This window comes from Colossoma macropomum, unplaced genomic scaffold (genome assembly GCF_904425465.1).
Source record: "Colossoma macropomum unplaced genomic scaffold, Colossoma_macropomum, whole genome shotgun sequence".
NCBI classification, from domain to species: Eukaryota; Metazoa; Chordata; class Actinopteri; order Characiformes; family Serrasalmidae; genus Colossoma; species Colossoma macropomum.
In genome coordinates, this window is record NW_023494792.1 from 4,292,816 (window position 1) to 4,316,145 (window position 23,330).

Here is a 23,330-nt window from a genome sequence, read left to right on the forward strand (position 1 = left end):
AACCCGTACTTTTGAGACATCTGCACAAGTGTGACATCTGAAACTCTGCACGTTCATTACTATCCCTTGTCTGACTGACATTTCAGCACAGCAAATGATCTTTCCATGTGTCTAATGGTCTGCATTTCATTTTACCCTTTCAACATGTCAGAGAATTCTTGTGCTTTACTCTTCAAGCTCACAGTTTGGCAAACATGCCTTAGGATGGCACACATATGAAATTGCTGCGTACCGAGACTATTTCATGGTTTTATCATTTTGTCATGCATGAGCAGTACTGAAAAATGCAATGCTGAACAAAAGCATGAGTAAAATTTCCCTTTAAAAAGGGGTAGCATCGGCATGTCTTTCTTTCCTATGTTAAATGAATATGTAACAAATGTTATCAAAGTGAGAGCTTCTCAAAAGCCAGAAATGAACAATGAAGTTGCCAGTGAGAGGAAGCTTATTAATATTCTACATACATCCACACACATCTTTCATTCAACGATGAACCATGGTTCATTGATTACCTTATCAGTGGAATGTCAAAAGAAAAAGGCTGGTTCATTTCTATTTCTTTGCTTTGGACATGAAAGAGAGAGAGAGAGAGAGAGAGAAAAGAGCAGTGTGTTCAAATTATGTTCAAATTACATAAGCCACCTGGAAATGCCCAGTCACAACATTTAAAGAGACACATGAACAAAACAAACAAACAAGCGTTACACAGCATATTTGACAAGAACAAAAGCTAATGGATTTCCGGAGCTCATCCAGGCCACGTTTCAGACCTGCTTCAGTCACAGTGCTACTTGTCTGTTCTATTTGAATTATCTTTTCACAGTGATTGGCCTACGTGCAATTAAAGCCTCAGTCAGAATAATTTTGGAGAATTCTTTTAGCTGCTGCTGCAGCCCCCACAATTTATATGTGTTACAAAGTAGACAGAAGAAATAGAAACACATCCCAGATTGGATTAACAGAAACAAAAGCACATGCCTTACAGTCTGTAGGCAACTGGACAATGACACAAACGTCTCTGGTGGTGCTCAGGGAATACTGTCTTTTTAGATCCTTATTGTTTTTGGGGGGTTTCTGCCTTCAGTAAGAGAAAAACATGCTCAGTGGGGTTCAATAAAAACTGTCACTGTCTACCTACTCACAACTGTACTGCAGTCAACAATTTCATTAGATACAACATGGCAAAGGTGGCAGTCTTTATACATGATAGTTAGGTAGTTGAAAACAGCTTAAAGGAATAAATGCAAAACATGCTAATGTAGCAAGCAATGAATAAAAGCTCATGGTCACCAGTTCTCATCATCTACAGTACTGTGCAAAAGTCAAAGACCACCCTTCAATTTTTTTACTTTCCAGTCAAAACAGCTATGAATTAGTCATTTATTTTCAGCAGACATTTCTGTGGAGATCAGATAAATAATCCACTTGCATAAGGAAGGAGAAAGTCCAAGGACAAGAAAGAGTTCTATGACAAGACTTTCCAAAACTGGAGTTGTTATTGTTAAAAGATTAAAGAGAAAATGAAGCTCTGTGAACAATTGTACAAAACCTGGTAGACCACCAACACTGCCCCCATCAGATAAACAGCACTTAAAGCTTTCATCTTTGAGACAGAGGTCAGAAAGAGGTTGAGAAAATCAAGCTCCATTCTTACTTCAGATCTGAAAAAATCCACAGGTGTTTCTGTCCATCCTTCCACTGTGAGAAGACAACTCCACACTATGAGCCTGAAAGGATGTGTAGCTGTCAGCTGTCAAGAAGCCTTTACTGAGAAAAGAAAATAGACAAAAAAGTTCTACTAACTGCTAAAATACTTCTAAGACTGAACTTGTGGAAAAAAAGATCCCTTTAGATTTCTTTTCAAGAATCAGAGGCAAGTTCAATTTAGTTGTTACAGTAGGAGCCGTTAAGGCTTATGTGTAACTCTCTGTTGAATACATGTTTTCTGCTGACTCTAAAAATTAAGAAGTTGTACTTAATGGCTGTTTTGACTGGACATTAAAAAAATGAAGTGTGGTCTCTGACTTTTGCACAGTACTGTAATTTGCTTCTACTTTTCCTGAAACAATCATTAGCAAAACTATCAAATAAAGTATACTATTAATGTCTCTACAGATGAGCAATTTCAGTCTAGAGTGCTTCAATTGCTTCTCTCAAACCACTGATGGGCTGAATTGGGTGTGTTACAAACATGGCTCTTCAGCACAGGCACTGGTCAGTCGTCCATTATTAAGGTTATCCAACCACCTTGAACAAGGCAAAAAAAGGAGAGGGAAAAAATAATTATGGGAGGAGGGCTGGGAGACACTAAAGCGAGACGAAACCTAAAATGAAACTAACGGATCAAGGAGACTCAGGATGATGGTATAACCTATGGCAGGTGGTTTCAGATATGTGGCCAGCCCCCACACTGTAATAAATATTTCAAACGAGGTTTGATGTAGACCTCAACTGTGAGGCATCTTGAGATGAGCTTTTAAAGCCTGGCATGCATCACAGAATTGTTAATGAGCAGGAGATATAGAGCAGATACATAAGGCACACTCAGAGCTAATGGAGGCCAAACATCCTAAATCTTTAATGAAAAAAACACTACATTGTAATCCTAGGGATGTCCTCTATGCAGATACTTCCATTTACTGATCTTAGAAGACAATGAAATCCACATACCAAAAAAACAAGGAGGTGGAATTTCCTCATCTATAACTGAGATCATTTATGATGCGTACTACTGCTCAACAAAAGTGTAACGATGCATAATCAGTAAAAGATTTATTTGGACATGAATCATCATTAAACATTTCTGTGTATAAATAGTAAACTGACTGCATGTCTAAGCCTGCTCATAACTCTGGGCCACAGTAAATAATAGGCAATAGCTAAAAACAAGTGATATAGTAATAAATATGTAGATTAAGGTTACAGCTCATCAGGCCGTAGCATCATTTAACCAGTTTAACCTTTTAACTTCCTAGTTCACTAGACGAGCTCTGTGTGAACAGGTTTCTAATGAGTCAGAGTCAAAGTGAGATTTTCTGTCATTTCTTCTTATCACAGATGTGCTGAGAGAATAACGAAATGTAGTTTCTCCAGGACACACTACATTTAACACTGTAGTTAGTTATCTGCTGCTTTTCAATCAATACCAGCAATAACATTTGTGTGTTTTAAGATGAATTAAACTGCAGGCAAAATACAGATTAAAGGACAAGCAGACTGCTTCTCTTCCACATGAAAACTATGTTAGTTGTATTTCAAGCTAATTAACCAGTTATATATAGTTAGTTATATAATAATTCTATTGCTGTGGCAGGATGAGCTGCCGAATGTTTGTCAAACAGATTTTTGAAGTAGCTCTTAAATACTTCTAATTAACAGAAACTGATATGGCTTAGAATATTCCTGTGACTAACGTTAGTAATGTAACATAATGAGCTTTAGTGATGTTTGTAAGAGTAACGTTAGCTCATTCTGACAAATCACTAACAGTCTAAACTGCGCGTCCTCAGGGAGTAATTTGGTTTGTCAGAACACCAGCAATGGTGTACTGACAATGGTGTTCTGCTGCTTCAGAATCAACACCACAATGGTTTCTATTGTCATGGTTGAAGGTTAGGTTGTGCTTCTGTGGAAAGCGAAGTTTTAACAAAATTCTCCCAGACTTTACTTCATTTTCAACCTTCAACCAGAATTGTTCTTTTTCTTTCATTCCAAACGCGCCCACCTTCACCTACGAAATTAATGTATAACTCCATAAAGGCCAGCCAGAAGAAATCGGCTGATATTACTTCTATCACACCAATCATGCATTACTCAGCCTCAAGCGCACTTTAAACTGTGACTCCATCTAAGCAATCCAAAACAGCTTTTCTAAGATAATGCTGGATAAACAAAAACGTATCTGCATCAATGGACCCCACACGCTTTGGTGGTTCTCACAGCTTGTATAGTTTGAATATTGTAGTAACACCTCGCAGTTAAAAACAAAAAAAGAAATGCAAAACCAGATGCGTGAAAATAAAATGCAATCTTTGAAAATAACAATACACATAGTTCCAATTACTATGCAAAAAGAGAGAAAAACAAAACTGTTCGTGGTTCAGAAGTGCACATCTGCGTTCTCTGATTTCTAAGATTATACGGACTTGAAAAGCCGATCCAACATTCAGCCAACTTGACCACTGCACTTCACACACAGTGCAGTCCCTCTCTGACCTCCTGTGAGATTGTGCAAGAGCAAGAGACCAGCCTTTGATCAGGCTGCATGTAAACAGCTGCACATCAGGTCGGAGAATCTGAACCTCCTTGACAGCCATGTGCTCGCATCAGCAAGAGATAGTGTTCTTCTCATGTGTTGCTAGGATACAAAACTTTTCACATGAATCACTACGGACATGATGTTTATGAAGTGCTGACACATGCATTGCACCATTCTCCACCTTCTGCACTTTAAAAATATGGAGGATGCACGCAAGTGAAAAATCTGAGGAAAGAGCAGAACACAGAAGCAGAGTACTGAGGACCACGGCAGAACAGTAAAGATCTGGGGCTGGATTAATGAAAGTGTCTTAAGAAAGAAAACCTTTTTAAATGTGTTTTTTCTTAACTTTGTTCTTAAGAAAAAAAAGTACGAGAAATTGTTATTCTTCAAATAACTAATTAAGAATTATCTTATTTTCTTTTCTTAACTATTTACATTAGAATAATTCTAAGAACAAGTGGTATTCTTGAAGATATCATGTTCATAAATGTTTTTTTAACCTTACAATGGCCTCATACTTGTCTTAGGCTGTAAGAGTTGACAAGGTCAGCATCTGAATTTATCACGGACACTGCCTCTGCTACTCCTGCCCATTCTCATACGTCACTCCACAATTATCATATCATACTCAAGAAAACATTAAGAAAATAATTAAGATCATCTTAAGAGAATATTTGAGAATTTCTTACGTTTATTTAAGAACATTCTTATGAACTTCTTAGCGTTTGTCTTAAGAACCTTCGCAATTTTTTTCTTATAAAAGCTTTCGTGAATCCAGCCTCAGGTTAACAGGACAGCTGAGGAGACAAACAATCCCAACTCAGTGATACATTTATGGTCAAACCTGTCAAATCTGTTCCTGCCCAGCGTGACAATTCTCACTTACTTTTACCAGCATGAGCCACAAGCCCAGCTTTCAGACTTGCCTTAAGGTACTCTATGGCTGAGATCTCAAAAAAACAAGCACTGGTAGATTCACTGTACACACTTAAAAAAGATGGCTTTTCAAGGGTTCTTTAGTAAAGAAAATGGTTCTGTATAGAACCATTAACACTCTGCAAGCGTTCTTTGCATCTTTAAAGGGTCCTCCAGAATGATAGAGACTGTATTTTATATGCTTCTATATAAAACTTTTTAAAAATTATTCTATATAGCACCAAAAAGCATTCTTTGGCTTGAAATTGTAACAATAGAGGAACCATTTTGGTGCTATATAGAACCTTTTAAACACTATTTGGAAAAGAAGGATCTGAAGGCAATAAATCCTGCCTCTTTTCTAAGAGAGATCTGGTAAAACCAAACCTAAGAAAATGGCATGACTCAACAAAGTTGCCAATCATATTTCTATTTTTTAAGAAGCCTTCAAAGGTCGTGCCTCAAGGTAATTTGATTCAAGGGATTAACTGCTAAAACCCATTTGAAACATTATCGCTCCAGCCCAAAAAGTACACCACTGATTCCTGTAACTCAGTAATTACCCAGAGCAGTACTTAACCGTCAGTAATAATAAATAAACTGCCTGCGGGTTAACTGGATAAAAAATATTAGTATCTTCTATTTATTACTCCTTGTTTACAAGTAATTTACTCAACATATTTACTATGCAATACCATCTATGGAGGTGACGTAGCCTCACAGCAACCTCTGAAATCCAGTCAGCTGAAGTCAAGAATGGCCTGTCTATAAAGTGACCATTACTGAAGCAGCTCTGATGGCACCATCTGAGACCAGCAACACTCAAAGGCCAATACTCAAATGTACTGGATGAATCTCCATCACTCACAACACAGATCCACTGCTCACAGCCCAGTACTGAGGGGGGCGGTTTATATCCTTGTAGCTGAGGCTCATGAGCGGCTGCTCCAGAGCGCCCCATTCTATTTGAAGTGCTTTTTTTCTATGGAGGTTATGCAAGCGCAGTTGAACGCATATGTCAGCAATGGGAGCACCTTAAAGTAGCTGAGATCACTAACTAAAAAGGCCGTCTGAATGGTCTTACGTACAATGTAGAAGCCCTAAGGCAGCAGCAGCAGTGCTTTTAACTCGCTGCAGCGCTGGTGCCTCAGCCATGTAACCGGACTGGATGTCCTACACTGTGAATGCTTTAGCACCTACAACAGAAGTGCAGGTTCGCGTTTCCCTTTTTACACAAAAGCAGACGCTCGCCTTTGCCTCTTCGTGCGAGATATGCCTATTTTCAGTCCGGTTTCAGCCACACAGCCCAGGAGTTGAAAAAGCAGGGATGGGTGGATCTTATAAAGCTGAGCTATTCGCAGGCGGACGGAAGGAAAGGTGGGTAGGTAGCGTTGAGGTTCTGACAGGAGAGACCGCAGAAGACATACTTTGGTTGGAAGTTGAGCCAACAAAGCAACAATAAAATCAAAAAACCTTCATCCATAATTCTACATGAAACTGAACTCAGCTTCTGATTCAAATTGTACCGTTCCACCTTAAATGGAGCCGCAGTTGCAATCAAGTCTCAGGCGCTATAATGAAACTGCTGCACTATTTAAGGTGGAACGGCAGAATTGGAACAAGACGCTGGCGAATAGGAAGCCAACTTCAGCCTCGTTAACTCTACCGATGCCAACCTGCGAGGGAAGCAAAATAACTGCAGAAACAGCACCGTCCGTGGTCATTCACCCCCTGAAACGAGACCGGTTTCAACAACCAAACAACACAAACACCACCAACTTCACACGCTCGTTAAGTTAGACAGTTAGTTAGCTACCTTGCTAACGAGTGGAGCAGCTCTTTCGCGGTCACCGCGCTGTTTTAGGAAGACCAGGGCAGTTTAAAACGAGGATGTCGTCTCCCGCTGTTTTCTGCTGGCAAAGCATGCCGGAGTAACCGATAAACACCATTAGAGTACTTACTTTTTAAAGCGAATAACAGAAAAGCGGCACAGCACCGCGAACTTCAAGTTGGTTACTAGGCAAAGCCGAGCAACGGCGGTGCTGTCAACGGGGACGTAAACACTAAGCATTATGGGAACCTGGAGGACGGCACGTGGTGTGTGTTTTATTTTTTTACCACCCGTATTCGAACAAAGTCCCGCCTCCTGCAACACGATTGGTTATCCCGGTCTCGAAACTTGCGTTGTGATTGGTTAGTAGGTCATAGTCACAAGCAGCCCACCTATCGAAATGTGCCCCGACTGAAAACGGGTGGAGAGAGAAAAACAATAACGCTGCGTAGCGACATCTACAGGGACTGAAAACACGCTTTAGAGTTGTGCTTTTTACTACAGCCTTTTAAGGGTGATTTCACGACCGGGATGCCGTTTGTGTCTCACTGATGTCATATTTACTGTAGTGTTGGGGATATACAAAAGAAGCGTAGATAACTCTGCGCTTACAGATTATTTAGAACTGACTGGACAGTCAGAGCACAAGAGAGAAACATAATTTTTATTACCAACAGGAGTAAATATACCCTTAAAGTCTACCCTTTAGCACCGCCGTGTTCAGCCAGAGCATCCTGGGGTTATTAAACACTCACACACCCACAACACAGTGCCCACCCAACCTGCTTAAACGTTAGCATAACCAAACATTAACAAATGGAAGAAAATACCTCTACTTACTGTTTTAGAACTAAATACAGCCCGGCCAAGTATTAACAAGGCATCATGGGAACCTGGGCGTGCTCTGGCGACACAATACATTTAAAACATATGTAACGTGTCTTTACGACAAACAACCCATGTTCATGTTTGAGATAACAGAAAACATTATTCAAGCCTGTGTACAGAACTTTTGGCTCTCCCACCAGTCCACTATAATGTTTATATATATATATACACACACATTTTAAGTAGATCACCAGAAAGTCCTGAATATTTCAGTATGTTCAAGAAATGTTTTGTTATGTTAGTTTTGGGTTATGTGTTCTTTAGTATTTTTTGCACTTGGTTCATTTTGCTATCTTTTTGGAGAGGGGGGTCTGAAACTGGGGGTGTGGGAAGGTGAGTGTGGAGAGAGAGAGAGAAAGAGAGAGAGAGAGAGAGAGAGAGAGAGATGAGCTGGGACAGGGAACAAGTTGTTAGAGAGAGAAAAACTTCGCTTATGTATGGCTGCGGAACAGCTGGAAAGTAAAGCACCATGACTTGTGCGAAAGCAGTGTCTCTTTTAATAGCAGTAAATGCCACAATATATTTGCACTATTCGTATAGGTGCTACCACATCTTGTGTATTTGTTAATTCTATGATAAAAACTCAACCTTGTTACTTTCAACCCTGTTACTCGGTTAACCCACTGTCAGCAAGGAAACCTTGTGAAAAATGACGCATTGTTCCTGAGATGGATTAACACCTTGAAAAGTTTAACGTGTTCTCTTAGATTTCATGTTAAAAACTCTTCCAAAACTGATACCTTTTATTTTTTAGGTTTAATTGCTTCTAATCAGTTTTATACCAAAACGAGGCATCAGCATGAGAAGTAACAAAATAACATTATATAGGCCTCATATTCAATCACACTGTAACTGTAACTGTTACTGTCGGATGCAACAAGTAGAGAGTATTTAAATTTGCAGAGGTGGAAAATATTAGAGTAATATTTGTACTTTGTTACAATACTTGTGTTCATTTTGGAGGATTTGTGCATTACTCCAGTATTACTGAAAACTGAATATTTGACTCAATCATGCTCCCAAGAGAGAAACATACTTTTTTGTCTTCATATTTGTATGCAGGCCTTCAAAGTACTCATTATAAATCTCAAAAGCTGAAAGATTTTTTCCTTTTTTCTTGCTAGTCGGTCGAGTTCCCGGGCATTTTAATTGACGGGCTTTATTACAGCATCCAACCAAATTTGTACCATTGTAAAATGATAAAACTAATATGCTAGTGATGCTAACAATGCTAAGTTGTCTTGGTGCAAGGACTATCGCCAGTTAGTCACCACACCATGCACTACCACATCATATACCATCGAACAATGAAAACTTTTATGTCAAAAAAGTTTGATATATTTGAATATGTTTGAAAGTAGATGCCTTTAACTTTAATTCAAAAATATTTGAGGCTGCATATTTCCCGATATAAAATTCCAGATATTGACACAAGATTTTGACACAATACTCATACTTGAACTTAAGTACAGTTTCCATCCTTGCAAACAGTAAACAATAAGTGGAGACTGTGTGTTTAAAAAAACAAAATTTCTCAAGGTTCTGTCAAACCACCAAGTGAAGCAATAAAGCAAACATACTGCATCCCCAAAGTAAACAGATATCATCCAATTAGGTCGCAGACACAATCTCCTTGCTTTTTGATTTGCTTCAACATGAAAATTGCTGTGAGAATTTTCTCAATTACATACCCTATGGAGAGGAGAATGGCATAGCAGGGCTGCACCCCAGGATCGACTTAGAGTTAAGGGCTTTGCTCAAGGACGTGAAGTCACACACAGAAAAAATTAAGAAACAAAGCAACAGTATCAGAACAAGTGAGTGACATTGAAAATAAATTGCCCAAGTCTTTCCAAAGAACCATAAGAAAGAGTTTATCACAAGGGTGACACAAAAGGATGGAGCCAATCGGCTGCTTTGTGGGTCTACATGTGATCTTTAGACATCAAACTGAAGGACAAGAAAGCTAGAATAAATCTCTTCCTCTGTTTTCTGATTGCCAGCTCTTAATTAACATATGAACCGAGACGCCGTGTTTATAAAAATAGTATTCTTGATTGAGCGGTCTCTGCACTGTCTGCTTAGACTCAGCTGATGTACCAAAGGCAGGCTTTTATGCATGGTTGGAAACAGATATTCAGAGCAATGTCTGCCTCTGTTCTGACAGCTGAAGGCCACTGCTAGCAGCAGGAGAGTTAGGCTGCAGAGCCGAGCTCTTAGGGCCGTGGGCTGTGGGTCTTTCAGAACGAAATCCATCAAGGCTGGGCAAACTGGTGTGGAAAGCTGAGGGGCCATTGCTTCAGATCTCTGCTGTTCTTTTCCCTTTGATGCCTTCAAAACAACTGAGCTTCTAGAGTTTCTCCAGTTCTAGCTGGGTCTTCACCTCTGTGTGGTACTGAAAACTCCATCCTCTCTCCAGTACTCTGTAGTCTCCAACTGAGCACTAGAGATTGTGTTTCATTTGCTATGTACAAAGCAAACATATTGTGTTGTCTCTAGTACTCAGTAGATGCAGAGATGGGGGCTCGTGACTCAACTCAGACTCGAGACAAGAGACTCATGAAATTTCAGCCTGAGAAAAACAAACATAAATAAAACTGATTAAATTAGGACCATCAACCTGAATGCGGTAAATAATTCAAACCTTTTGTTTCTAACCTTGCGTGTGAGACTTTGCCTGTCAGTTTTGCTATTATCATGCACAGTCACTACTGCAGCACTATTCTCCAGCAGCTCACAGTGGGCTTCAATATAGCTTCAAATAATAAACCTTTCAGTATAGAAAAACCTTCAGTCTGCTAGACAGAATGAACCTCTACAGTCCATAAATTTGGCATCTAAAGGAAAGACACAAAACAATTTCAAATAGTTAAGTAGAGTACTTTATACTATAGGCTAACCAGTCATTTCATTTGAAGCTGTGTTGAACCTGACAGGATTTTAGGAGGGGCTTTGGTACAAAGCAATGCCTGTAGCTAATAACAAGACTAAACCAAAATTCTCCACCAAAGACTCACTCGTCTCACACCCCTGAGACTTGAGACTTAAGTTGGACTCGCTTGAAGCATCTTTGCTCAGATGTCACTTTGTTTGTACTGTAGAATTTTTTTCATTTTTTTATAGTCAAAGTATCTGATCTGGTATATATATATTAGTGTTCACTACTATTAAAAGAGACAGAGCTTTGGCAAAAGTTGTGGTGCTTTATTCTCCAGTTGTTGTTGGCCACAGCTACGCAGTACATAATCAGAGTTACTCAGCTTACACCTCACTCTCTCAGCTCTTTCTGCCCACACACATATCCCCCTGGGTGGACCTAGCCCCAACCTTCACAATAAGAGTCCTTAGCAGAATAACCCTGTGGATAAATGCTTAAGAACGAATAACCTAAAATCAACATGCAAAACATTTCCTGAACATGCTACACTATATGCACCGATCAGGCACAACATTATGACCTTGTTTCTATGCTCATTGTCCATTTTATCAGCTCCACTTACTATATAGGTGCACTTTGTAGTTCTACAGTTACAGACTGTAGTCCATCTGTTTCTCTGCATACTTCGTTAGCCCCCTTTTACCCTGTTCTTCAGTGGTCAGGACCCCCATGGACTCTCACAGAGCAGGTACTATTTAGGTGGTGGATCATTCTCAGCACTGCAGTAACACTGATGTGGTGGTGGTGTGTTAGTGTGTGTTGCGCTGGTACGAGTGGATCAGGACTACAAAGTGCACCTATATAGTAAGTGGAGTTATTATTGTAGTTGTGTTGTTTAGAGTAAACCGTGTCAGAGGAGGGTGGGCTTTGTAGTGTAACTAGCGGTTAGAAGTGTCTACTCTCATTATGTTGAGTCCTCCTGCGTTACTCCCTTTCCGGGCATTTCTTGTTGTCTGTTGAAGTGCCTGTTCAAAATAAAAGATGATGTTTTTTCTGAGCTGACACCACAATATATACATTGCAAACAATTACTTTTTTTATTTAATTGAATAACTGTGGTTGCCCCAATAGATCGTATGAAGGTATACAGAGAAAACACTTAAGAGATGAGAAAAACAACAGTCTTCACTATCAGGCTGTATATGTGAATGGGAATCCTGCACAGTGTATCCCACTCAAGTACATTGTTTCTATCAAAAAGGAGCAGGAGGGTGTTGCAAAAGATGCGTGGGCATGTATGGAGCAGAGCGTGGAGGCAAACACAGCTTGAGGAATCAAAACTGAACATTCACACAAATTAGTCACTGTGTTGACTGTGTGTGTGTGTGTGTGTACTGGTGGTTAAAAGGATTCTGCCTTCACTTTCACAAGGGCCCCCTCAGCATATAAGAAGCCCATGTGTTTGATGGATAGAATATTCACTCAAGGGGATACTGGATACTCAGCAATGTGTTAGTGTGTGTGTGTGTGTGTGTGTGTGTGTGTGTGTGTGTGTGTGTGTGTGTGTGTGTGTGTGTGTGTGTGTGTGTATACTCTTGGCACTTGCTCTGTAAGTAAGAACAGATGTTTTAGATGCTCTCTAGCTCAAATGGCCCAACAGTGCTGTGCAAAAGTCAAAGAACAGTCTTCAGGTCTTTAATTTCCAGTCAAAATGACCATCGAGTCCAAGTTACTCATTTTTCAGGAAGTATTTCTGAATTTCTGATGTTAGATATAAGACACTCTAACTACACAAGGAAGGGGAAAGTCAAAGGAAAATAAATGAAAAGGAGTTTCCAAAACTGAAGGAGTCTGAAGGATGTGTAGCTTTCAAGAAGCCCTTACTGAGAAAAGGAAATAAACAAAATAGAAGAAAATCTGCTGATCAAACAAAGGAGCTACTGGTGTTCCCGGAACAATGGACTGACCACCCCAGAGTCCAGACCTCAACATCACTGAATGTGTTTGGGATTATTTGGATTGTGAGAAGCAAAAAATGCAACCAAGTTCTACGTCTGATTTTTGGAGGTGTGGAAAAATATCCCAGCAGATTTCTTTGAAAAACTGAAAGCAAGATTCCCAAAAAGAATGGGAGCTGTAATAAAGTCAAAGTGGACATACTAAACACTGAAAATGTTAATATTATATCCTGTTGAGGAATCTATTAAATGTATATATTTTCTGCCTTTTTTTCCTGATGTTGAAGTACTGCACCTAAGAAATTTACAGGCTGGGAAAGGTAGAGAGCTTCTTTTCTAGTGTCTTGATTTCACTGTCTGCTCTGCATGAAAATAAGGTGCTGAAAGACCTGTTTCCTCAGGTGCAACTGAGGTGAAAATCATTCACCTAAAGAGTGGAAGAAAAAGGTGAAATGAAATCAAGTTACTTTAAACCTTCTTGAGAAAAAACAGGTTGAAATACTTGTTTTTAAACAGCCCTGTATGTGAACAACAAATGCTCCAAGTAGTTCATGGCACTGTAATGCAGATGTGGATGTTTTGTTTTAGATGTTTAGGAGATGGTAATGATGTCTCAGAGGACTTGTGCTGTGCTCACTAGCATGTGAAAGCCATTATGCAGCTGCATTTGCATTGTTTGGCCATTGTTGATCAATGTTACATCATACATTGCTCCCAAAAAGTTCAATACAATATGTTTAGTATGTGTAACTGCGATATCCAATGTGAAAATTAGGACATAAAGTGGCCTATTTTAAACCTCAACTATCCTTCAAAGTGCATCTCCTATACAAAGAACAATACAGGCTCAAATTAGTGAATGTAAGACTGGCTACCACAGTGTGACGGCATAAGAAATTGCTAAACTTGTGAAAGAAAAAAGAAATGATTGTACATGGAAATAATGCCTAAGCAAAGACTGGAAATGTAACTGTAAGAGTTCAAGGCTAAAGACAAAGAGGCATAAACAGGAACACTTCCCTCTGCTACTGTTATTCTGTAATTTGCTGAGAAAACTAAACACAGTGAGATAGCCATGAACATTCACACTTGGAATGAATTCAGTCAGAAAAAAAGAAATGGCCTTCTTTCTGTCTCCCAACAGCGAGTTTTCCAGTTTCAGCGCCAATTTAATATGCCAGTAACATGGCTTTGATAGTGCTACTGGTCGATACAATAACAGTTCCAATTTGTCAAATGATGTGTTGAGAGAATGAGAAATCAAATTAAATTATTACAACAATTAGAACCAGAAGAGCCATTTTTTACTTGCCAGAATGTGCCATTCGCCAGAATTTGATAATGTACTGTGTGATGAGCTCGCCATAGAACTGATAACAACATAGAAATTCATACACAGAAAGAAAACTGCACTGATACATTCAATTAGCTTGATTCAAACTTGTACATCATTTCCACATGAATAAAATATTTCACTGACAGAATTATTGCCAAAAGTAAGCAAATTAAAAGTCAAAATTGTGATGATGTTACAGAAGTGTGCAAAAGTCAGAGACCATCCTTCATTTGTTTATGTTCCAGTCAAAACCGCCATGAAGGACATAGAGAAAGTCAGAGGAAAAAAGGGGAAAAACAGGAGTTTCAGGTTTCAAGCTCAGCAGTTCATAAAGTATTAAAAAGATCTAAAGAAAATGGGACTTTTAACAACCATATAAGACCTGGTAGACCACCAAAACTGTCCCCAAGGAAACAGACAAAAAGAAAAAAAATTGCAAATCAAACAAAGGAGCTGATGCTGTTTTCAGAACAACAATGGACTGACCACCACAGAGTCCAGTTGTCAACATCGCTAAATGTGTTTGGGATTACTTGGATTGTGAGAAGCAAAAAAGCAACCAGCTTCTAAGACTGAACTTTGGAAAAAACATCCCTGCAGATTTCTTTGAAAAACTGAAAGTGAGTGTCCTAAAAGAGCGGAAGCTGTAATAAAGGCAAAGAGTGGACACACTTAATACTATTTAGATATTCTATTTGTTGAGTTTTCTGAGTAACTTTGTTTCCTGTTTTTCTTCTGATACTGAAAAATAAATAAATTGTACTTAATGATTGTTTTTACTGTGATAAATTAAGGTTGGTGTCTGAATTTTGCACAGTACTGTACATATACTCACTGGCCACTTTGTTAGGTACATGTTATAGACAAAAGTATTGGGACACAACTCCTAATTATTGAGTTCAGGTGTTTAAGCCACACTTTTTGTTTATTGCCTATGAATTCAGAATGGGATGTATAAAAGCTCCTGTGGGTTTAATGTGTCCCAATACTTTTGTCCATATAGTGTATGTCAACCTTGTATCTACACTCATTGTCCATTTTATCCACTTTATCCAGTTCTACAAATACAGGTTGTAGTCCATCTGTTTCTTTGCATAATTTATTACCCTTTCTTTAGTGTGTCCCCCCCAAGACCTCCACTGAGCAGGTATTATTTGTGTGGCGGATCACTCTCAGCTCTGCATTGACACTAGCATGGTAAATACGTGTTAGTGTGTTGTGTCCATACTAGCGGTCCTAGTGCTCCTGCAGTGCTGAGAATAATTAACCACCCAAATAATATCTGCTCACTGGTGGTCCTGTGTGGTAGAAGAGGCTAAGAAATGGTGCAGAGAAACAGATGGAAAACACTCTGCAATTACAGAATATCAAAGTGCACCTACATGGAAAGTAGACCTGATAAAATGGACAATGAATACATACAAGGTAGATGTACATAATAAAGTGGCCACTGGGTGTATATTTTAACGTACAGGTTTCAATCCAGTACATTCTCATTTGTGGCAAAACATATTGTGAAGTGAAGAATAGAAGTGAAATGGAAAATACAGGCAGGAACAGGGAGTGATAGAAACAAAACAACAGAGAAAACAAACCGTTATTGCCTTCTCGGGGCAAGCAGAGAAACCAAAATTTTGCTATGACTGTTTCCACAGATTTAGACAATATAAATCATTTCCACCTATTCAGTTGTGCTACACTCTGCCAGAACAAACATCCAGTCTTCTATCACTTACTGAGTAAAGAAGAAAAAAATAAACACACAACAGGAAAACAAGTAACAGGTGTAGCACATGTAATAACTCAGCCATTCCATCCAACAGACCCCTCCCGGTTCCAACCCATGCTAGGGCTGATGATGTACAGAACACATTTAACAGGTCCACAATATATACAATAAATACAGTATACTCAACTTGCATAAATGCAAATACACTTGCTTCTTAGAAGCATAACCTGTGCAGTCTGTACTACACTCAAAATAATTAACCACTGCCACAATTTGCCATACTTTCAGTCTGTAAGTCAAACAACCCATTGGTTAATTTTTTTTAGTGTTTGTAAATAACATACATACAGGCAGTGACATATTTATATTGTGTTGATTTTGCTGAAAAGCAGAACTGGGGGGTCAAGGCAAAAGACTTCCAAATTGCCTCTGGAAGCAACATCAGCAAAAGAACTGCGCATTTGTAGCTTCATGAAATGGGTTTCCGTGGTCAAGCATATACACACGAGCCTAAGATCAAAAGGCACAAAGCCAAACTTCAGATGGAGTGGTGTAAAGCACACCGCCATTGGACTCTGGAGCAGCGGAAATGTGTTCTGTGGAGTGACAGATCACGCTTCTCTATCTGGCAGTCTGATGGATGAGTCTGGGTTTGGTGAATGCCAGAAGAACGTTACCTGCCTGACTGTAAAGTTTAGTGGAGGAGGGATAATGCTATGGGGTTGTTTTTTGTTGGCCTAGACCCCTTGGTTCCAGTGAAGGGAAATCTTAATGCTTCAGGAGACCAAGACATGTTGGACAATTGTATGCTTCCAACTTTGTGGGAACAGTTTGGAGCCCTTTTCTGTTCCAGCAGAGCCCCAGTGCACAAAGCAAGGTCCATAAGGCATGGTGGCCCGCACAGAGCTCTGACCTCAACCCCATCAAACACCTTTGGGATGAACTAGAACAGACATTGCTTTCTGTAACGGTGAAGTTGCATGGAAATTATGTTGCAGGCAACTCACAATATGCAACTTTAGTTGCTTGAAATTTATTTGAAACTAAATTGCATTTAATTGTATGATGTAAAACATCTTGCAACTCAGAAACTCAGCCACAACAGTTGCAAACATCTTTATCTTGCGAAATCAGTTTAATATTAGAAACAAGAACAGCAATAACATCTGGGAAAATATATGAAGACAATAAAAATGCCGTAAATATGTAAATTACACCTCATAGCTGACTTATGTTAAGAACAATACAGTGTGTCAAGAACTATGAGCCGCTGATTTGGCTAACTAGTGGAGTAAATGAATGTGCCTGCAACTCACAACATGCAACAAACTGCTCCACCACTTCGATGCCAGATGTACTTGGGCTCACAAAAGTATTATTATATGCAAATTTAAGTATTTTAGAGGAGAGTTTGTCTTACGCACAGTTGTTGTGATGTGTCTGTGCTGAGAGTGACAGACAAGAGCACAGCTGCACATAAAAAACACAGCGAGAGACAGCAAGGCCTGATTGCTTCTGCTATTTAAAAAGGGACTAGTACGTAATTGGACTCATCTCCAAACAAGACATCAGATAAAGTGACTGTGACAGAGAGAGAGAGAGAGAGAAAGAGAGAGAGACAGAGATCTGCAGTGGCTGTCTGAATGTCCTCATAGACAGGAACATGCAAGAACAGCCCATTAGTTACTTAACCAACTGATCTGGCATGTAATCATTTCTCATCATCAGAGACCAACATGCTGGACAACACATCAGATGGCACTCCAGCATCAGACAGCATGGAAAATACCAGAGGCATTAAGAACAATATATGTTGGACTGTAAAGCACCATTTTTCATAGACAGTAAGACCCAGTATAATATGTGCAAGTTAATATATAAATGAACTTGAAGGTTCAGCCGTCCTACCATAGAAGCATTTTGCATAAGATGTCCACACATCCCATATTTCCCAGGACAGTCCTGTACTTTAGCTTTGTTTCAGATGTCCCTCAGGCGTACTTAGATGAGAATGCTTTTTCACTGCTGCCGCTCTGCAGAGAATATGCATTGTGCACAGTGCAGGATACGTATGGTATACGTGTAATCACCAATTAGATTAAAGGAATGGTTTGATGAAAATGAAAAATCAACCTCAGATGCAGTCAATCAGCCAAGGCACGTTCAGTTTCCAAATTTGCTTCTTTAGTTTAGCCCTTAGCTACAAGGCTAACATTGCCAACAAACAGTAGAAGTCAATAGTCACCCAAATCTTTTCTGGAAATACATCCCCAATACTTTTCTCAACCTGCTGAAACCACATCAAGGTTTTTATTAAGGTTGCACAGACTTGTCAATGTGGTGTGGGGCACAGTATGACTTGTTGTGAACTAAAAAATGTTCACAAAGTAGAGAAACACAGCAGGCAGTCATTTAGACAAAAGGGATCATATGCAGGCATATGTTGCTACAAATTACATTTGTGATCTTTGGTTTGAAAATTGAAGCCTGCTCAACCTTAATAAAGAGCTTTATGCATGTTGAGAGGTGTCTGGGGCATGAATTCACAGAAATGATTTGGGTGACTATAGATTGGGGTTTGTTAGCTACATTAGCCTTGTAGCTCAGCGCTAAACTAAAGAAGCAGAATTTGTACACCAAACGTGCTGACATGGGCTGATTGACTACATTTGAGGTAAGTGGAAGATTGTGTACATTTGATTTACAAAAAAAACAGAGAAGTTGAAACCTAGAAAAGTTTCCATGTTTGATAAAAGATTTCTCTGTGAGATACCAGCGAATTTAATAGCCACTTCTGCTGGGGCTTTCTTGGTTCATATGTTGGAGAAGTAGCCTACTGTTGTGGTCAGTATTTGACTGGGTTTACAAAGAACGGGTGTGTTTGCCATCAGAGGTCAGACAAAAAAGTATGCAGTCTAATCAGTAGCAGTGGAAACAAGTCAATAAGTTGCAAGTAACAAGTAAGTCCCAAGTCTTGACAGCTGAGTCCCGAATCAAGTCAAGACAGTCGAGAGTCTGGAGTCAGTACAGACGAGTCTCAAGTCCCAAGTCCTAATCTTCAAGCTCTAAACAAGTCAGTCTACATTCTTCAGCTAAATTAAGGCCATTTCAACACTGAACGTCAAAAATGATTGTAACAGTAATATAGCCTAATGGAGCCTTTTAATGACAGCATGTTAGTAGTGTGTGGCTGTATATTAAGTTTTTATGTATTTTAGTCTTCCAAATAAAATACAAAATACCTGGTACATGGATAAGTATGACAGATATAATGGTAAACACAAAGAGTAGTGCAGTACACATGAGAAGGATTTTTTTCAAAGTACTATTAAAAGGTGAAGTGGTGCAGCAGGCACCGGAATGTAACGTTTAAGGTAGAATGGCAAATTCCAATAGGAAAATGGTGAATAACATATCAACCTCAGCCTCAAGGTGAATGTTGCGCTTGTTTTACCTACAGAAGTTGTTAAAATTGGTCCAAAAGAGAGAGCTGTGAGTTTAAGCACTGAGCTGGGCTTACTGATGCTCTCGATGCTTTGCTTCTTTCCAACTTATGGAGGTGAACTTGAATTCTGAAGCTTCACTTGTCTTACAAAATAAAATAAACCAAGCACAAACACAGTAAAGGACGTTTGATGACTTTGCTGTACATCACATTTGCAGCAGGGGACGAATCCATTCACATGAAAAGTGAACGACTGAGTCCTATTGGTCAGACGCCTCTCCATGTCTTTTCCACTTTGGGTCTCGAGTCTTTCCGGGTCATAGGGCTCAAGTTTGAGTCAAAGTCTGAGTCACTGGCGTTCGAGGTAAAGTTGAGTCGCAAGTCTTTCTCGATTTTATTGAGTCACTTCTCGTCATCAGATTTGTAACTTGAGTCCACAGCTCTGCTAATCAGCAGTTATGTAGTTGTATTTATATGACCCTCACAATCCTTCTGACCCCTCTGTCCTATACTAGATAATCCAGTTGCCTTAACATTACACATCTTGTGTGCATGTAGCAGTGAGCAAAAGATTAGTCACTCCTATAAGGTTTAAGAGGCATAGGAATAAACCAAGTTTTGGGTTTGAACAAAGAACATAATATATAGCTGTGTCTTTCAGGTGAGCATGACTCACGGGAGGCATGGCAGGATATTGAGTGGTTTCTAGTGTGCTGAGTAATACACAGCATTGTGGGCGTGCTGAAGAATAAAGGACATGTAGAATCAGAAACAGACCAGTTCTTGTGCTGTAGTCTATATCTGTCTGTGATGAGGGCAAGCGGCCAAATCCCAGCCATTAAAATCTTCAGAGGTGATGAAGAAACTCATTTGGCCAGGCAATTAACACACACACACAGCAACAGAGAGCTGTGGACGACGGGGATAATGAGGAGATTTTTTAATACCAGCTTTTGGCTTATTTGATAAAGTAGGGGGAAAGTAAAACACATATCAAGTGCTTGAGAAGTTCCACACCCCTCCTGTTGCCTCCAGCAACCCTTTCATGACCTAATTATGGAACTGACAAGATAATATTTAGCAGTCATGCAAAGTAATAAATACTATTCATAGTAAAAGCCCCTTAATTTACAGCTTGATAAAGGCAACTTCTTTGGCTTACACTTCATTTAAAAATTTCAAAAGGTCATTAAAAAGTAAAGAGTTTCTCCTGTAAAGGTTCACAATAGGTTCTTTGCAGTGAATAATGGCAGCAATAAGAACACTGCAGTAATAGCAATACTATTTAAATAGCCTGTATATCATGGAAAACTTAATTATCCTTGCATTTTTGTTTGATGCAGGCTGTAAACATACTGTTCAGTCAGTATAGTCTGTTGGAAACAGGGATGCATTTAGTGAGAAATACCCACTGTTATTTATGGGATCCCATGTTGGCTGACTTCCCCACCACTGGCTGGCTGCTAACATGCCATAGCCATGTTGATGCTAACTTAAATGGCACCAAAATGTTTGGTTTAACAATATTTTTTTTGGAAATGCTCTTTCCTAGTTTGGTAATGTGGTCTACCACACATTAATGGAGACCCTCTCTTTTGTCTTCAGTGTGAGAAATGAGTAATGATTCACTCTTTCCACCGGTCTCTTGGGAATTTGGGCAAGTTTTCTGATTTCCAAATATGCTATGGCATATTGTAAAGTTTTTCAGGGGTATCCTGGTTACAGTTGCTAGGCTATGAAGGACCAACTTGGTGTACCAATTTGCTACAGAGCCACCCTGAGGCAGGCCAGTGCTGTATCTATAGTTAATTAAGAACATCAGAGACAGAAGCTCACCAATTGTGGGTTAAGCAGCTAAACAATGACCTTTCCATGAATTTGTATTTATTCTTCTCCTAAAGGACAGCATAACGTCAAAATAAGTTTACTTTCAGGGAGCCCCCAGAATTTGGATTTTTGAGGTTTATTTTGAGGTTAACTGTTGGTGGGCAATATCCCACCAACAAATCATCATGCCCCAGTAAACCCACTTTTGTTGATGCTTCCACATTGGCAAGTGGCAAAAAAGTAGAACCACACTTTATACACTACACCTGATATAAGAAGCTACTTTTACTAACACATGTGGGTGTATTTACATGAATCACTTTGTCCTGACTGCATTTTAGACATGCTGTGGGAAGATTAGCAGACAGACTTCTTAAAAGGGTAGATCTTTGGTGATTTACTGTAAATGTGGCTCTCTTGGTGATTGTGAAAGTGCAGCTCCTTTGGAAAAAAAAACAGCAAGAATCACTGCATATGAAGCTATGAAGATTTCTCACTCTGTATGTTTCTTTTTTTCTGCCACGTAGTTGAGCTTCCTCCTCCACCCCTCTGTAATTTCTGGTTGGCCCACTCATGACTTTGTACCTGAGTTAAGTGTCTGTGTCCATTTTTCATTGCATAACAGAACAGTGAAAGTAGGCAAGGTTCTCTGGAGGTGGTCACATCTCTTGTGTGGTGGTCACATTATTTCTCATGTGATACTAGTGTTAACAGAAGCTTAAACAACAGTAGTTTTCCAGTCTCTGGGGATTTCAGTGCAAATTCAACAATTTGTTATAGCCTGGACTATTTTGTGAGCATGCGGTGTGATCAGCCAATCAGAACAGAGCTCATTTACATATATTAGTCTTACACCCTGATACAGCGTGTATGTATGATATGTATGATATGTATGTATGATATGTATGATAAAGAAACACTTTATAAACCAGGAAAAAAGAAAATATGAGTATTCATGTGTTATGATCTCTCATAATCTTGACTCATATCTATAATCACAAGATTGGTTCAGATCTGGCATCCCTTCATGCTACACCAGACAGATGCCAGAGAGTCTGCAGGATCTCACATCAGGAACCTTCAAGGCCTTCCAGGCATAATGATTTCTATGAAATTAAAAATACATGCCTGAAACATTTAGTTCACTTTTGTTTAATAAAATCTTCATGCTTATTGTAGTTAAGCTCTGCAAGTATTGTAGCAATACTTTTTTCTTTGTGTCAGACTATGAGAACAAATCAGACGCTCATGGATTAAAATCAAACTCAGTACTTACTTGCAGTAGAAGGGCAATCCAAAAACAAGAAACAGAAACAGATCAAAGTCCAAACAGCTGACAATGCATGAGGGCACAAAAGAGAGTCCAAAGTCATAAAAATTGCAAAAGACATCACAAGCAAACAAGCAAAAGGGTCGAAAAAAGTCAAAAAAACACAATAAGGTCAGTACTCAAGCAGAGAAATTGACAGGAAAGACTGCTCGGTACGCACAGTGGAACACAGCGGCAATACTTCACAAATAAACTAGGCTAAAGCCTGTGCCTAAATGCTATACTAAATGAGTAAAGTAAAATCAGGTGTCCACATCAGAACTCAGGTGATGTTGAATGAGGAAGTCTGATATGCTGAAAGAGATGACAGGGTTGTCATATGACTCCCTGATGGCTCCTGGGTAATGGAGTCCATACCATTGTCCATTGACTCAAATGAGCCAGCATGAGAGAGATAAACAGTGTTGTGAGTGGGAAGCATGGCATTGGTAAGTTTTGATTAGAGACAAAGGGGTTAAACACCCAGCAGAAAACTGTAAAATCATTTTGTTCCCTGTGGTGTGTAGGTAGATACAAACAATTGACCTCTCCTATTGGTTTGGACTTGGAGCTGAACTGAAGGCCTCACATGTCAGATTAACCAATGACATAATTAAGAACTGAGGGTAGAATCATCCAGTCATGTTTTGGTTTTTTGCTGTATGGCAAGGCAAATTTCTCTGCACCACAAACCATCATGCACCATGAGATACAGCAGAGCTCTCAACTGAAAAGAACAGAACAGAACACAGCAAGGTTAAGTTGCAAGAGCACACGTAGCATAAAAGTCATGGTTTGCCACTGTCTAATATCCACATTGATCTACCTTTTCTCTTACTGCAACTTAAGTGAAGCAGAACCCCAAGCCACTAGGGGTTGAAGCATATTTTTGCTTTAGTGTGAAGAGCTTTTCAGTGCCAAAGAAAATGCCACACTTTCATAGTACCTCTGGT

At 39.4% G+C, this 23,330-nt stretch overlaps 1 protein-coding gene across 7 annotated transcripts in view; it reads right to left on the reverse strand.

Annotated features, from left to right (window-relative positions):
• The window catches only part of enox2 (ecto-NOX disulfide-thiol exchanger 2), a 262,213-nt gene extending 239,562 nt beyond the window's left edge, over positions 1-22,651 (reverse strand). For 4 of the 7 annotated variants that reach the window (XM_036575624.1, XM_036575632.1, XM_036575626.1 and 1 more), the window contains exon 1: positions 7,138-7,241. The gene's annotated coding sequence lies outside the window, so the exon portion shown is untranslated. Of the gene's footprint in view, positions 1-512; positions 564-6,992; positions 7,109-7,137; positions 7,242-22,344; positions 22,402-22,517 lie in introns of those variants that run through there. The other 3 variants (XM_036575627.1, XM_036575628.1, XM_036575629.1) reach the window with 3 other exon arrangements.
• Between the last annotated feature and the right edge of the window lie 679 nt (positions 22,652-23,330).